Genomic DNA, 17,910 nt, shown 5'->3' on the forward strand with positions numbered 1-17,910 from the left:
GTGTTCCTAGCTCCAACAGTGCAGTAGTATCTAACAATTCACAACAATACACAAATCTAAAAGTAAAAGAATGGAATTAAGAAATATAAAAATATTAGGCCGATTAATGTCGGAGTGGCATTGACTAAAATACAGTAGAATATAATACAGTATATAGATATGAGATGAGTAAAGCAGTATGTAAACATTATTAAAGTGACTTGTGTTCCATTATTAAAGTGGCCAGTGATTCCATGTCTATGTATATAGGGCAGCAGCCTCTAAGGTGCAGGGTTGAGTAACCGGGTGGTAGCCGGCTAGTGATGGCTATTTAACAGTCTGATGGCCTTGAGATAGAAGCTGTTTTTCAGTCTCTCGGTCCCAGCTTTGATGCACCTGTACTGACCTCGCCTTCTGGATGATAGCGGGGTGAACAGGCCGTGACTCAGGTGGTTGATGTCCTTGATTATCTTTTTGGCCTTCCTGTGACCTCGGGTGCTGTAGGTGTCCTGGAGGGGAGGCAGTGTGCCCCCGGTGATGCGTTGGGCAGAACGCACCATCCTCTGGAGAGCCCTGCGGTTGCGGGTGGTGCAGTTGCCGTACCAGGCGGTGATAAAGCCCGACAGGACGCTCTCAATTGTGCATCTGTAAATGTTTCTGAGGGTATTAAGGGCCAAGTCAAATTTCTTCAGCCTCCTGAGGTTGAAGAGGTGCTGTTGCGCCTTCTTCACCACACTGTCTGTGTGGGTGGACCATTTCAGATTGTCAGTGATGTGTACGCAGAGGAACTTTAAGCTTTCCACCTTCTCCACTGCGGTCCCGTCGATGTGGATAGGGGCGTGCTCCCTCTGCTGTTTCCTGAAGTCCACGATCAGCTCTTTCGTTTTGTTGACGTTGAGGGAGAGGTTATTTTCATGGCACCACTCCGCCAGGGCCCTCACCTCCTGCCTGTAGGCTGTCTCGTCCTCGTTGGTATTCAGGCCTACTACTGTTGTGAATCAGGCCTACTACTGTTGTGATTAGTAATTGCCTGACCAACTCTCTCCAGATCTCCCAACAATGCAATTTCTAGGGTCAATTTTAGATTCCTGTTATGCTTTTTCAGCCATTCCTGAACCTGAGACCAGAAACAGTCTAGATGAGGGCAATACCAGATCAAATAGTCTATTGATTCTGTATCCTCACAACAAAATCTACAGAGCTGCGATGATAGTATGCCCCAAATATTCAACATTTTGTTGGTGGCAAGAATTCTGTACAATAATTTTAGCTGAAAGGCACAAAGTCTTGAATCTTGCGTCGTTTTATATATCAACTCATACACCCTGTGCCATGTAATGGGCACATCAAAAATCTCTTCCCAGCAATCTGTATGGCACAGCTGTCAACATCCTGGTCCTCAAATGAAACTGGTATACTTTCCTATTTATGTTATTTTTGTTCCTCCGCCAGTTATGATCCTTTATATTGGGCAGACAGACCAGTTCCCTACCTCCTCCCGCTGCCACCTGCCTCCTCCATTTTTGGGGTAATGCTTTAATCAGTTGGTTGTAATCTTGGATTGAGCAGACCTTCCCATACAATTCCGATAACTCCATGAAAGATGTAACTCTACCATTCCAATTTACAATATCATTTAAAAACAAAATACCCTTTACCATAAATACAGGTATTTTATCAACCAGCACATTTGAGTTCAATCACAATATTTGTTCTATCTTTTCTGGGGAATGAAATTGAAATTGTAACCAGCTCTGCAATGCCTGTTTGAAAAAGAGATACTTTGACCAAGGTTTCATTTTATTCATTAATCGAAAATGAGACATGGCAATCTGCACAATGGCAAAAAGGCATGAGCTTTTCTTAGTAATCTACTTGAGAACCATTTTGGGTTAAAGTAAAACTTTTGTATAAGTGAAGCTTTTAGAGAGAGGTTTAGTGCTTTTATATGTAATAATCTCAACCCACCCAGTTCATATTCATTATATAAATAGGCACGCTTTATCTTGTCATAATTAAGTTTTAGTCCAGAGAGGCCAGAAAATAATTAAGAAATAAGATGCATTGGATTGTATTAAATCAATTGGATATGTCTCCTGTAATAACGTTGACCCAATTGACAAAGTAATGGAGAATAAATCCTGCATCAATGCCCCAATCTCATTTTTACTTCAACAAAAGGTCAGTATCTTAAAGCACACATCCTCCCTCATGCCCGAAGCAAATTACCACATGAAACATTGAGCAGAACAGTCTAGAATTAGAGACGAAGCCGTGACCTGTGCTGCTGATGAAACTTTTCTCATTGTTCTGGAAGCAGGGGAGCGCTGTTTACCGTACATGTCAAATTCAGATAATATACTTCCGGTGTCTCAGAGAGCGAGATCAAAATTTAAAAAGCACTGAGCGTGGTGCCCACAATATACATGATATAGCATTTGATTATATCACAAATCTCGGGCCCTGTACCCAAGGGGGTTCGCACAACACTACGCACTGTTGATCCTAACAACTGAGGGACACTTTTGGACAATGAAATGAGCATGCTGCAACACTTAATTTCCTTTTAATGGCATTGAGTGAATCCGAGATTTGATCCCTGTGTGCTGGGAGCTATGATGCATTTTTGTTACATTGTCTTTTGTTGGGACTGAATGCAGTCCTACTCATGTGTGATAGTAGCCTACACAGTATGAGAGATGAGATGGTTCTGTCACATGGGGCTTCAAATGGGTTCTGATATCATTCTGTACTAGGGAGCTGTTTCCATTGGCTTTAGCATTCACAGTAGGGGGGAGGGGGACAGGCTTTATTTTACCTCTGCATAAATGCACTGATCTGCACTAGAAATAGGCCTACTTAAGGTACAATCTGTGATTGATACATCAATGTTGGGACTTTTAAATTAATGATATATAGTATACTCATTGATTATTGAAGAATATAACTCATAAATACCTCATGAGCTTAGTTCAACTGTCATACCCCGTCAGAACGCAAAATATAAGCTTGTTTTACTCCAATGTTTGTAAACAATGTAAATGTAAACAACCACTCTAAGGCCTCAAAACATGGTAAAACTATAATTTGTATTAAATGGATGGTCGGTCCTTGAATCCAGAGCTCTGTCTATGAATTCCAGAGTGGTTACATTGTTCCAGCCCCATCCCTCAGCTTTTTCCCAAAACAGTGGCGGAGAGATGCCTTATTATTATTATTTGAACTGCAGATTGCCCCTTTAATAATCACAATATTGCAGCAGCAACAATCTCGTAACTTTTATTTTACGATTACCGTGTAGCGGATGTGATTATAAATGTGTTTAAAGTATTGGGCGGGAAAATGTGATGCATGCGAAACAACCTTTTCTCATGGACATCATAAAAGAAAGTTACAAGATGATTACCTCTGCAATATACTGAGTTTACCTACAGTACAGTGGGGGAAATGTATTTAGTCAGCCACCAATTGTGCAAGTTCTCCCACTTAAAAAGATGAGAGAGGCCTGTAATTTTCATCATAGGTACACGTCAACTATGACAGACAAAATGAGAAAAGAAATTCCAGAAAATCACATTGTAGGATTTTTAATGAATTTATTTGCAAAATATGGTGGAAAATAAGTATTTGGTCAATAACAAAAGTTTCTCAATAGTTTGTTATATACACATCATTGTTATATATATATTTTGGCCCATTCCTCCATGCAGATCTCCTCTAGAGCAGTGATGTTTTGGGGCTGTCGCTGGGCAACACGGACTTTCAACTCCCTCCAAAGATTTTCTATGGGGTTGAGATCTGGAGACTGGCTAGGCCACTCCAGGACCTTGAAATGCTTCTTACGAAGCCACTCCTTCGTTGCCCGGGCGGTGTATTTGGGATCATTGTCATGCTGAAAGACCCAGCCACGTTTCATCTTCAATGCCCTTGCTGATGGAAGGAGGTTTTCACTCAAAATCTCACGATACATGGCCCCATTCATTCTTTCCTTTACACGGATCAGTCGTCCTGGTCCCTTTGCAGAAAAACAGCCCCAAAGCATGATGTTTCCAACCCCATGCTTCACAGTAGGTATGGTGTTCTTTGGATGCAACTCAGCATTCTTTGTCCTCCAAACACGACGAGTTGAGTTTTTACCAAAAAGTTATATTTTGGTTTCATCTGACCGTATGACATTCTCCCCAATCCTCTTCTGGATCATCCAAATGCACTCTAGCAAACTTCAGACGGGCCTGGACATGTACTGGCTTAAGCAGGGGGACACGTCTGACACTGCAGGATTTGAGTCCCTGGTGGTGTAGTGTGTTACTGATGGTAGGCTTTGTTACTTTGGTCCCAGCTCTCTGCAGGTCATTCACTAGGTCCCCCCGTGTGGTTCTGGGATTTTTGCTCATCGTTCTTGTGATCATTTTGACCCCACGGGGTGAGATCTTGCGTGGAGCCCCAGATCGAGGGAGATTATCAGTGGTCTTGTATGTCTTCCATTTCCTAATAATTGCTCCCACAGTTGATTTCTTCAAACCAAGCTGCTTACCTATTGCAGATTCAGTCTTCCCAGCCTGGTGCAGGTCTACAATTTTGTTTCTGGTGTCCTTTGACAGCTCTTTGGTCTTGGCCATAGTAGAGTTTGGAGTGTGACTGTTTGAGGTTGTGGACAGGTGTCTTGTATACTGATAACAAGTTCAAACAGGTGCCATTAATACAGGTAACGAGTGGAGGACAGAGGAGCCTCTTAAAGAAGAAGTTACAGGTCTGTGAGAGCCAGAAATCTTGCTTGTTTGTAGGTGACCAAATACTTATTTTCCACCATAATTTGCAAATAAATTCATAAAAAATCCTACAATGTGATTTTCTGGAATTTTTTTCCTCAATTTGTCTGTCATAGTTGACGTGTACCTATGATGAAAATTACAGGCCTCTCTCATCTTTTTAAGTGGGAGAACTTGCACAATTGGTGGCTGACTAAATACTTTTTTCCCCCACTGTATATACAGTATAGAGCAGATTAGTGCATTTTTGGTTTAAGGGGGAAGATTATGAACAGTAGAGTACAAAGCAGCATCTTGATAGCCATTCAAATACAAATACAATATGTATTTCAGATCCAGAGCCAAAAACTCCCCCTTTGTTGCTACGGGCCTTTTTGGAAGCTCATCCCACCACCACAGCAACTGTCTGTCATCTTGAGAACATCTCCATTTTCGAACAGACAGGTGAGATTAAAAGCAGCCATGATGCCTGAGCTATGGGTGATAGATTTATACAGAAAGAACAGTTCAGCAGACTGCTGAAAGCAAAGAGAGAAGGAATGTCAACAGCAGAGATGTTACACTGCAGAGAGTTGACAGGGATGGACTCTTAAGACCTTTTCATACATATTTGAGGGGTGTATGTGAGTTGCTCTGTGAATTCAACTTTTCCCTTCAAAACAAAAATAGGTCTTAGCAGATCAGAGTAGCCTGGAGATGGTTCCCTTGTCCCTTTAAAGGGTGAAAAATATATCATCACAATAGTTGGCAAGAGGAATATTCAAAGAGAAGTACTGTAGTTTTACTTTATAGTACACTTGAGCATGGTCTTTTCTGATTCCTAAGAATTTTACTACATTTTACTACAAAACGGAATACATGTTGGCTTCAGCATTAATCTACTGTTACTAACAGAAAATCACATACTTTGTACAACTGCCATATAGCCTAAGCTTTGGCTAGCTCAGCTCTCTTATGGCGCAAGGTCCTGAAACAAGTTTGAATCCTTTCTTAAAACAACACTCTCTGGAGTGAGAGGGCTCAATCATGTAAGCATGGTTAAGTAGTTTAGTAGCTATAGCCAAGAAAAAGACCAACAACTAGGCTAGATGAAAATGTATTGCAGAAAACTAATTGACAAGACTAGCAAACCAAAGTAAGACGTCGACCCTTCAGTATGCTGTGAACAAGACCACCTTTCCAGTAACCACACTGACAATGTGTCAACATTCTTCCCAAGGTTGTCAGTGTGAGAAACTCTGTGAACGTATTATCTGCAAGATTCTGGGAAACCAAAATAACATCCAGAGAATATCTATGTCACAAAGAGCGGTGAGAGGATACAGTAACTGGCCTTCCGATATGAGGTTTCCCTCACAAAAATATTACACAACCACAGCGGGAGCCTGCGAGGACTTGCAAAACATGGGCGTTGCATAACACTAAAAGAAACATCTATGCTGTAATTAAACTTCTACACAGCAGCTTCCAATCCAACAAAAGATGCTCTGTTCCTTGCCTTGCCTTCTTGCACATAGGTAATATAAGATTGTATGACTCAAACACTTTGCAAATCAATGGGGGGTGGACTACAGGCAGGGGAAGAGAACATACAGAGACTGAGAGACACAGTGGATGAGAATGTTAAGGGAGAAGCATATAGGTCTCACACACACACACACACACACACACACACACACCCCCCCCGGGGACATGAACTTTGCCTATTCTATTTGAAGGTTGTATGGGAGATACAGCACCAGGGCGGCATGCTAATTATAGGCCGACCCTCCTCACATATAGGCCAGCACTCACAGTACAGCAGCACTCAGAGCCATCAGTGCATATGAGCAATTATCTATATTCCCTGTGACTGTAAGTTCTGCTTGTGTGATTACTCTGCTGCTGTCTGTTACCTAGGGCCAGGAGACTCAATTACTCTGAAAATCTAACTAAAATATTTGGATTTGGTCTGGCAATACCTCATACACTTTTCCTCATATCAACAGACTGCCTTCTGACTTGGTTGCCCATCTACTGTCAGCTGGTTGTTTGTCTTATAGCTAGTAGTTAGTGTTTTTATTTAATACTAGTCCCATAAGAAATGGGGAGTTTGTTTATTATGAATGTTCATGCTCTATCCAGGGAGGATGTAAATGACTGCTCTCCCATAGCGTAAGAGAGGAGAGCTCATCATTTTTAACACGTACCAACTCGGAGATAAAGGCATCACAGCTCAATTCATAAGCCATACCTCCATATCTCCATCTGAGAGTGATGGTTTTAAGTGATGGTTTTAAGTATCATATATATACGTAAAAATGTATGCACACATGACTGTAAGTCTCTTTGGATAAAAGCGTCTGCTAAACGGCATATTATTATTATTTATGACTGCTGACAGAAGGAACTATGGATTATCCTGTAATACAAACAGAGGGAACAATAAAACCTAGACACAATGTGATACAATGTGACTGAGTCTACATTCTCAAGTTTGACAGAATGAGCACATATACACTGCTCAAAAAAATAAAGGGAACACTTAAACAACACAATGTAACTCCAAGTCAATCACACTTCTGTGAAATCAAACTGTCCACTTAGGAAGCAACACTGATTGACAATAAATTTCATATGCTGTTGTGCAAATGGAATAGACAACAGGTGGAAATTATAGGCAATTAGCAAGACACCCCCAATCAAGGACTGGTTTTGCAGGTGGTGATCACAGACCACTTCTCAGTTCCTATGCTTCCTGGCTGATGTTTTGGTCACTTTTGAATGCTGGCGGTGCTTTCACTCTAGTGGTAGCATGAGACGGAGTCTACAACCCACACAAGTGGCTCAGGTAGTGCAGCTCATCCAGGATGGCACATCAATGCGAGCTGTGGCAAGAAGGTTTGCTGTGTCTGTCAGCGTAGTGTCCAGAGCATGGAGGCGCTACCAGGAGACAGGCCAGTACATCAGGAGACGTGGAGGAGGCCGTAGGAGGGCAACAACCCAGCAGCAGGACTGCTACCTCCGCCTTTGTGCAAGGAGGAGCAGGAGGAGCACTGCCAGAGCCCTGCAAAATGACCTCCAGCAGGCCACAAATGTGCATGTGTCTGCTCAAACGGTCAGAAACAGACTCCATGAGGGTGGTATGAGGGCCCGACGTCCACAGGTGGGGTTGTGCTTACAGCCCAACACCGTGCAGGACGTTTGGCATTTGCCAGAGAACACCAAGATTGGCAAATTCACCACTGGCGCCCTGTGCTCTTCACAGATGAAAGCAGGTTCACACTGAGCACATGTGACAGACGTGACAGAGTCTGGAGACGCCGTGGAGAACGTTCTGCTGCCTGCAACATCCTCCAGCATGACCGGTTTGGCGGTGGGTCAGTCATGGTGTGGGGTGGCATTTCTTTGGGGGGCCACACAGCCCTCCATGTGCTGGCCAGAGGTAGCCTGACTGCCATTAGGTACCGAGATGAGATCCTCAGACCCCTTGTGAGAACATATGCTGGTGCGGTTGGCCCTGGGTTCCTCCTAATGAAAGACAATGCTAGACCTCATGTGGCTGGAGTGTGTCAGCAGTTCCTGCAAGAGGAAGGCATTGATGCTATGGACTGGCCTGCCCGTTCCCCAGACCTGAATCCAATTGAGCACATCTGGGACATCATGTCTCGCTCCATCCACCAACGCCACGTTGCACCACAGACTGTCCAGGAGTTGGCGGATGCTTTAGTCCAGGTCTGGGAGGAGATCCCTCAGGAGACCATCCGCCACCTCATCAGGAGCATGCCCAGGCGTTGTAGGGAGGTCATACAGGCACGTGGAGGCCACACACACTACTGAGCCTCATTTTGACTTGTTTTAAGGACATTACATCAAAGTTGGATCAGCCTGTAGTGTGGTTTTCCACTTTAATTTTGAGGGTGACTCCAAATCCAGACCTCCATGGGTTGATACAATTTGATTTCCATTGATAATTTTTGTGTGATTTTGTTGTCAGCACATTCAACTATGTAAAGAAAAAAAGTATTTAATAAGATTATTTAATTCATTCAGATCTAGGATGTGTTATTTTAGTGTTCCCTTAATTTTTTGGAGCAGTGTACTTGTTCACATCACTTGGTGACACACTTTACAGGCTCAGAGAACAATAGACCTAAATGTTCTTCTAAATATTTGAGTTTCTATTTAGCATGGGAATCCTCCTCTTTGACACGTTCCTCTGGTCACTTTACCAAACACAGGGTCAGCGAGCACACTGAGTGAAGTAGACACTCTCTATTTGGGGTTGACTCTGGAGATTGGGAAAGCCAAGCAAACAATTGACAGTGCTGCTGAGCAGTTTTTCCCATGGGACTAAGATATCATTCTAAGATATCAGGGCATAACAGTCCCGTGACTCGCTCCCTCTAAGTCCTCATATCATCAGTGTTAACTGGCCACAATGATAAACTCCCAGAAGGTTTAGAATGCCTATAGTATCTCCCAAGCTGTGTGAGGTCTTAGTAGGGGTGAGAAGCACTGCCCTCTCCATGGTGCTGAATGCAGACCAATAGACTCACTCATCATCTCGGTCTCTCTCACACAGCACACACACATGCACGCACACACACAGACTTCCACGTCATTATCTCAGGTAATGGATCCATAGGTGCCAGGAACGTGTCGGGCTGGTGTGTATGTGTGTGGCTCTTCCATTGGAAATTAGCTAATATACAGTCGTCCTTGTGAACAGTGGACAAGTGCATCATTTAACCCTCCAGCTGCCCTTGGTTGCCAAAGGGCTTAAGTAACCCACTTGGAGATACTCAGTGATACTAAGTCCCTGGTAGTGACACTAGAATCAGGGTCAGAGGTCAACATCTGTCCTTGGAGAGAGCATCTGGTGTACAGCAATCAGGGTCGTGTTCATGAGGGCACACAACGGAAAATGTTTTGCAACAGAAAACAAAAAACTATGTTTCTTATTGGACAAGTCCATGCTATCCCTTCCTTGTTTCAGTACATTTTTATTGCATTTAGTGTCTCGTGAACATGACCCTGGACATGGAGTTGGATGGAGGACAACTTTGCTAGGAAGAGAGGCTCATGTTTCTCTATCCCTGTTTCTTATCTCTTTATGTTCTCCTCTTTCACTTTCACTCCTTCCTTTGCTCGCTACTCTTCGCTCCTTCAAGCTCTGGGAAGAGAGATTTGTGAGTGTTTGAATGCCTGTGTGAGTGTTTGAATGTCATGTTTGTGGGCAAGGCACAGTCCCACTGCCCTGTTCACTTGGCTTCAATACGTTTTTTTGTCATTTCTGAAGTTCACAGAAAAGATGAACGTAAACACCATGGTCACACCACGGTCCACGGTCTAAGCCCAAAATTAGCAGAAATGCCGGTATAGATCCCATTGCAGCATCACTGTGGTCCTGTTCCACACAGCAAGCCCATCATTAGTGGCAGAACCGAGCTTTGCTTTAGGCCCATTCAGTCAGCACTCAGCACTGAATCATTAATGCGGACAGCTGTGTCTTTTACAGTAGGAAGTTTGGGCAGTTGTTCTCAGCTCCATAACATCTTGTCCTAATACTCCATATGACCTGTGATGTTTCCAGTTCCAGGCAGCTGCCTGTCCATCACTTAGCACACATACTGCCACACAGTCTCTCCCAACCCCTGGGCAGAAGAAGCAAACACTGAAGACTATATAATTGGATTTCTGGAGGACCTTCACAGCAGAGAAATGTGTTTGGGGTTAGTAGTATCCTTGGGTTATGTTCTGTAGAATCCTCCTTAACCAATCTAAGATCAAAAGCAACTTTGATGCTTTTGAAGAGTGAGAGAGATTGTATCAAGTGGAGTATCATTAGTCATCTCATCTGAATAAATGTAGGAAGGCATTTAAGAAGTACAGCAATATAAATCTCAGCCCTAAAGGCCGGTGTCGATTTTTGTTTGTTTGTGTGTTTATTTTCTTCTTTATAGACATGCCTAAACCCCCTGATGTGCGTCTATCGTGTTCCCAGAGAGCGTCGTTTCTGGAGGGTATGTTGATATTTTTCGCCACAGCTTACACAACCCATGGCCACCTGGGATTCACCACTAAACTTGGCACGGGTCGCATGAAAATGATCCCTGCCATCTGTTTCTACTGCATGTTGTCGACGCTACGCACTGGCCTACCATGCTGGGTGAACTCAACACCTCAGACAACTATGCTGTCATCACCGTGGCTTTCTGTGAGCACGAACAGTCTGGTTGCACCATGCAGTCTGGTTGCGCCACACCTTTAGAAAACTCTCTTGCGTCACATGACAAGGTTCAAGGTGCTATGAATCGACCTGCCTTAAAGCGATACCAAATGACGCAGACAGCAGAGGAAGTTAGATAGACAGAAGGGAGAACGTTGGTGAGGGTGTGAGAACGGAAGTTACCTCGGTGATTCACCTACTTGCACAGGCATGCACATGCAGACACGTACACCTACACACACACATGCATACACATTAGACATGCAAACAGGAGTCTCTAACATACACACAAAAATACACTTCCGAGTTCTTCCCCACACAGGATAACATACACACACAGACACATGCATTAACACACATTTCAAGTCTTATATCTGTAAGCTACTTCATACCCCGATATATGCATGTCTAATATGGACCAGCTTGAGGAAAGAACTAGAAGACTTTACTGTTGCACTGGTTTCCTGTGTATCACAGCCATTCCCCTGGGTCTCTACAGCAGCAATGACCAAAATACTATGAATAGTCACAACTTGTATCAGCACAACCTGAGGGTTATATCCAATAGACACACTCAAAATCATGTTCAGGCAGTGGGTGTCAGGTGCAAGAAGGCGTGCTTTGTGAAAGGCAAATGAAGGAACGTTAAAGCGGCAGGACATGTGACTATTAAAACAAACTGCTGAGCATTTTTGTCTGACTGAGTTAACACCTCAGTAATATATTATGGAAACTCTTCCAATAACCTTGTTATTCAGTAGAAAAACTAGAACTATCACTTTCCTGTCCATTCTGTTCAAAACTACAACTGAGAGTGCAAAGTTCCACTTAAGCAGAATGGTCTCCACCATTATGTACTATTTGTACACAATACATTGATCTTACAGATTCCTTTTTTCAATTCAGTTAGGGGTTGGTGTTTTGTTCATTTGCTACTACCAGATGTCTTCTTTGAAAACAGCACATAGAAGAGGACACATGTCGATGACATAAGTGTGTCAGTCAGACCTGGGCTCAAATAGTATTTGAAATATTTTGGAAATAGTCGCAAAAGCGCACTGTGCACCCAGCTGTGTCCAATTTGAACCCAGGTCTGGTATCAGTTCCGTTTCTCCTCTACTGTAATGTTACGAGACCTGAGGAGAATCATGGCTATAGGCTTTTCGTTCACTAAATCAGTGGAGTTCAGATAGAAATACCCACTCATGTGCAAGTGTTTTTATTTATAGAACCCAGCACATCAAGATAGAGGATGGCTTTGAGGTCAAATGTTTTTGTTTTTTTTATCCGCATTAGCCTTGCTAGGTGACTAACCTACATGTAAACAAATCAATTAAAATCAGTAAAAGGGAGTAGGCCTATTCATTGCTGTTTGTTTGGTTCCCTCTCTGTGTACAAGCTCACTAATTATGTAACAGATGTCCTGTAGTGTGAAATGCATTCTGAAAACAAAGTCCATCCATTAACATTATAGATAACGCCAGCTCTAACTAACTATAATAAGATAGGCTTTAGATTATAACATAGCAGGTCCAGACAGTGCCTCTCATTGTGGACTACTGCTATATGATGTTAGTCTTGTTTACGTCTTCCTCAGAGACCTAAATATGTTTATAATAGGTATTTTTTACGCAGAGTGGGCTGCTCTCTCCATCCACTCCTATATGAGCTAGTTCTGGCCAAGGTGCCTAGTACTAGCATAACATTCATCTGAAAGTTGGTGTGAGCACTGCTTGGAGGAAAACGTGTTGCGACACTCACTGTGATAGCATTATGTGATATTCGACCGTCAGTGATAGTCTAGCCAATTTTTTTTCTGTAGGCCTAAGTAAGGCTATAGAAATATGCATATTGATTTGCATGATGTGTCGCTTTGTCCAACATTCAATATAATTGATTAATAACACGACATTCCTCGCATCTTATGCAGGTCGTAACCTAACAAGCTCTTATAGGCTAAACAAGACAACGTACATGTTTACTATATCGGTTGATGCAGCAAGCCGCGCAACAAAACAGCTGTCAACAGAATTACAATGTTTTGGTCACATGGTCGCAAGCTGCTACAACCACAGTTTACTATTATTTGCGTTTCGTTTTCGACTGTCTTTTACATACCCTTCTCCGTTTAGATTGAATCAAATGCATCCACAATAAGAGGCTGTGATTTGGACGTGAAGATTTTCTTCTCGTGGTCAATAACGATTTTTTTCCACGGTTTGACGTTGTTTTCACAGACTGTCTTCGTAAAAATGTATGTCTCGTTGCTTCCTGTTTTAGGTACAGTGATGGTTGTTTCTTCGGGGTGGGGCAGAATGTTGATACTCGGCAAAGAAATGTCGGTAAAAGAGCAGAGCATGCCCTTACACGCACGCACTCGTTATCGTAATATCTGTGTCACGAAACACGTTCGTTCAAAGTATGTGATAGAGTGATTGCTGTCCTTGACAGTTTGTGAATAAACTCTATTTTGTATATTGGGCAACACATAAGCTGCTGCAATGTACTCTATTGCTTTAGTGGGCGTTGTGTGGGCGAGCGGTTTGCTGATGTCAACGTTGTGAACAGAGTGCCCCATGGTGGCGGTGGGGTTATGGTATGGGCAGGCATAAGCTACGGACAACCAACACAATTGCATTTTATCGATGACAATTTGAATGCACAGAGATACCGTGATGAGATCCTGAGGCCCATTGCCGGGCCATTCATCCGCCGCCATCACCTCATGTGTCAGCATTATAATGCACGGCCCTTTGTCGCAAGGATCTTTGCACAATTCCTGGAAGCTGAAAATGTACAGTTCTTCCATGGCATGTCACCCATTGAGCATGATGGGATGCTCTGGATCGACGTGTACGACAGCGTGTTCCAGTTCCTGCCAATATCCAGCAACTTTGCACAGCCATTGAAAAGGCATGTTACAACATTGCACAGGCCACAATCAACAGCTATGCACAATCAACTCTATGCAGAGATGTGTCGCGCTGCATGAGGCAAATGGTGGTCACACCAGATACTGACTGGTTTTCTGATCCACACCCCTACCTTTTTTTTTAAAGGTATCTGTGACCAACAGATGCATATCTGTATTCCCAGTCATGTGAAATCCATAGATTAGGGCCTAATGAATTTATTTCAATTGACTGATTTTCTTTTACGAAATGTAACTCAGTAAAATCTTTGAAATTGTTCCATGTTGCGTTTATATTTTTGTTCAGTATAATGTACATGTGATACTAATCTGTGTGACGTGGATGTTGAAGCAATTTACCAAAAATATAACAGTTTAATGTCACACAGATATCCAGGGTTTTGATGAAGGTGGGTTGGTATCAGCAAGTTCATTGTCATCCCACACAACAAGGGAATTTGGACACACTTCTCACGTAAGCCCCTGTAAGCCATGCAAAACTCTGATCTCACTTGTGAGGGGCTGTTTTATGTGGCTTATCAAACCAGCCATGCTCTGAATGTGATAATAATATTAGTTCTAAGTCCTTTTTCACCCCTACCAATCATACCTTTAGAGGTAAGGTTCTTATCCCACTCCGTGAAGCCAAGGCAGGAAGTCAGGTAAACAAGTTTATTGGTTTGACACACACTTCCATCCTTTATTCCTGCTCTGGAGCAATGGGGCACATACTGTAGCTTTCTCAAATTTTACACTCCACAAGGTGAATAGTCACAAATAACAATATTGCAATTATAGTTGCAAAGGGAGGGTATATTACTGGAAACTTTCTAGGTTTACCAGTAAACTACCAGAATTTTGGTATCAGCTTTTACAGTTGTCTAATTATCTCTGGCCCTCTGTGTATTATGAAATAATTAAATACAATTATTTAAAAATTAAATGACAAAGCTGTAAAACATTATCCTAAATATAAACCATCAACTTAGTGAATACCATTGGTGTTTAATATGAGGGTTTCAGCATGAAATATCCTTTATAACTTTTTTACATACTTTTATTTAGTTTACTATGGGGGCAAATTCACGGTAACGGAATTGCGCTGAGACTTTTCACTTAAAATGTATACCAAACAAAAACCATTTATTTCAAATTTTAACAAACCATACAACTCTATGCACAATGACTACTTTTAACAATGTACACTGAACCGTATTTTATGTGTCCACCTTTTCCAAAAACACAGTTATATATCTGCTCCAAATTAAGATTTGGATTTGTCTGCAGAAAGAATGGGGTGTCAGCTATGACATGACACATTGACTTTGAAAAATCACTTTGGGTTATTGAACTACAGTAAGTGAAGTGGATTTACACCTGGTAACAGAATTGCGGTAACGGAATTTCATCATGGATCACTGATCTGTACTACACAGAAATGCATAATTATGGATATTAATGACACTCTCTTCATGGTGATGTATCCTAAATTAGGTATACAAAGGTATAAATATGCAATATACAGTACCAGTCAAAGGTTTGGACACAGCTACTCATTCCAGGGTTTTTCTTTATTTTTACTATTTTTTACATTGGAGAATAATAGTGAAGACATCAAAACTATGAAATAACACATATGGAATCATGTAGTAACCAAAAAAGTGTTAAACAAATCAAAATATATTCTATATTTGAGATTCTTCAAAGTAGCCACCCTTTGCCTTGATGACAGCTTTGCACACTATTGGCATTCTCTCAACCAGATTAATGAGGTAGTCACCTGGAATGCATTTCAATTAACAGGTGTGCCTTGTTAAAAGTTAATTTGTGTAATTTCTTTCCTTCTTGATGCGTTTGAGTCAATCAGCTGTGTTGTGACAAGGTAAGGGGGGTATACAGAAGATAGCCCTATTTGGTAACCCAACTGTGGTTTGTGAATACTAGGACTTCCCATTGTAGCCAATTCAATACCATAAATTCCGTAACCAATTTTTTTGGAATTCCGTTGTTGTTGTTTGAATCACATAATCATTTATAAACAAAATTGATATCAGTAAAAACACTTTAACTAATTGATAGGTCTACCTTTACTTGTTACTTCTGTGAACTTTCATTATCCTCAGTCATGAGGGAGAGAAATTATAAAATATCTTAAAGATATGTAGGTTTTTGGTAATGGAATTTCAAGGCACAGTTCAATATTTTTTAAACTTACAGAGGGCAGAACGTTTTCTACAAAACTAAATATAAGCGTTGATATTAGTTGGCAGGGGTCTTTACTTTTACTGATAGATGTTTTCTAAGACCCCTTTTCCATCTGTTTACCAGAAATCAAAGTGTTTGCTTATTCCACATTTTTAGGACGGAAAATGGTTGAAAAATGTATATATTACTTAATTTCTCAAAAATAGACTCTTAGCTTTCATTTGACACCCAATTTGACATTCTCTTATGAACTTTACATGCAGGTGCTCATGGGTCCTTTTACATGGAAATTACCTATGTCAATATGCATTTGTTGTCAATGTTTTGGCGTCAAACTGGTGGCAGTAGAAGAGTTAATTGAAAATGATTTGTTCTTCATTAATTAGGCAATTTTTTCTTGAACCATATGGTCTATCTACTAGAAACTCATGGACAATATGGACACAGATAGAAAAAATGAATACTATATTTGAATACATTTTTTTGTTTGTTATTCAAGTATAAATTACCAAAGTCACAATAGATTGCCATAGATTTTCTGTTAAATACCAAAGTTACTGAAGATTCTGGTAACATTGGTAAATCACAGGTAACTTTGCTATCCTAATTGCAATGTTACAAAACACTATACTGCAGGCTAAAGAATAGTAGCCATTATTCCATGACATTTAAAAAGTGGGGTGGGGGTTTCTACTAAACTATATGGAATTGTTTTAAGAAGGTCATACCAAGGATCATTTAGCTATTGGATTTGGAATTTTAAGACCCCCTGAAGTATAAAAACATATATAAAACAATTATTTGATAAAAAAAAGTATTTTTGGTCTTACTGCTATTAGCCCATACAAACGCATTGAATAACAGATTCACTACATGGAACAACATAATCCCAAAAACATATTAAAAGGAAGTTTGTTCTGAAGTGTCTCTCCTATATCTGAGAGATATTTTTGGCATTAAACAGTCTCCATATATACTTCCATGATTTTTTTCAACTGGTACCAGGGACATTCAGACGACTCTTGTGATGCCTGTGGGCGTCATAGAGAAAAACAACCGACATATACATGTTCGTGAGAGTCTCACCTTTGCACAAAGGGGTTAGCATTAGTGTGTAGCACAAGTGGTTCAGACGCTACAGACAGAAGTTGGTAGATCGGCTCTACCGACTTCAGACGAGTCTCCTGACACTTGTGGCGGTCATAGAGCAAAACGGCGATTTTCGGGATGTCTCATGGTTTAACAAACACCGCTCTAGCTCTGTCACCTTTCACCGCAGATGCGGAAGTGTGACATAGGCGGATGTGGTGGGTTGAGATCTCTAGTTTAAAATGACAGATTTTTTATGGGGATTTGTTTTATGCTAATTAGAAAATATCACTTTCACTTAACAATAATTGCTGCTATAATTTTCATTAATATGAATTTTGCACTGTGCATTTTGATAATTTATGTCGCCCTGTGACAACCCAGGCACCCTTACTGTAAAATTACCAAGTCACATCAAGGTCTTATAAATATATATATTTTTCCAATTCCTCAAAAGACCATATTTGAATTCTAATCAAACCCAGAGTTGAAATTGCTCATGCAAATATTTCATCAAATTGCTTTTCCCACTCATTTTCTATCTGTTTTGGGGTTGCATCGAAGCATTAACACAGTAGACCCACAGGATCAGGTGTTCAGGGACAAATACAAAACTATTTAGCCATTCACTTTCAATTTCCTTGAAAGTTAGTGCTTTTCTGCCCCGCTATAATTGTCAGATGGAATCAAACAATGAAAGTTAAGGAAAAAAAGCAAATTATGGTAGAAATAGGTTGTAATAGCTC

General features: G+C 41.2%; 1 protein-coding gene across 2 annotated transcripts in view; it reads right to left on the reverse strand.

The window, feature by feature from the left end:
- LOC121558362 (myelin basic protein) overlaps positions 1 to 13,426 on the reverse strand; it is a 51,032-nt gene extending 37,606 nt beyond the window's left edge. The window contains exon 1 of one of the 2 annotated variants that reach the window (XM_041871757.2): positions 13,078 to 13,426. The gene's annotated coding sequence lies outside the window, so the exon portion shown is untranslated. Of the gene's footprint in view, positions 1 to 11,351; positions 11,370 to 13,077 lie in introns of those variants that run through there. The other variant, XM_041871758.2, reaches the window with a different exon arrangement.
- Positions 13,427 to 17,910: the final 4,484 nt, after the last annotated feature.

Source organism: Coregonus clupeaformis, unplaced genomic scaffold, assembly GCF_020615455.1.
Source record: "Coregonus clupeaformis isolate EN_2021a unplaced genomic scaffold, ASM2061545v1 scaf0318, whole genome shotgun sequence".
Lineage (NCBI taxonomy): Eukaryota > Metazoa > Chordata > Actinopteri > Salmoniformes > Salmonidae > Coregonus > Coregonus clupeaformis.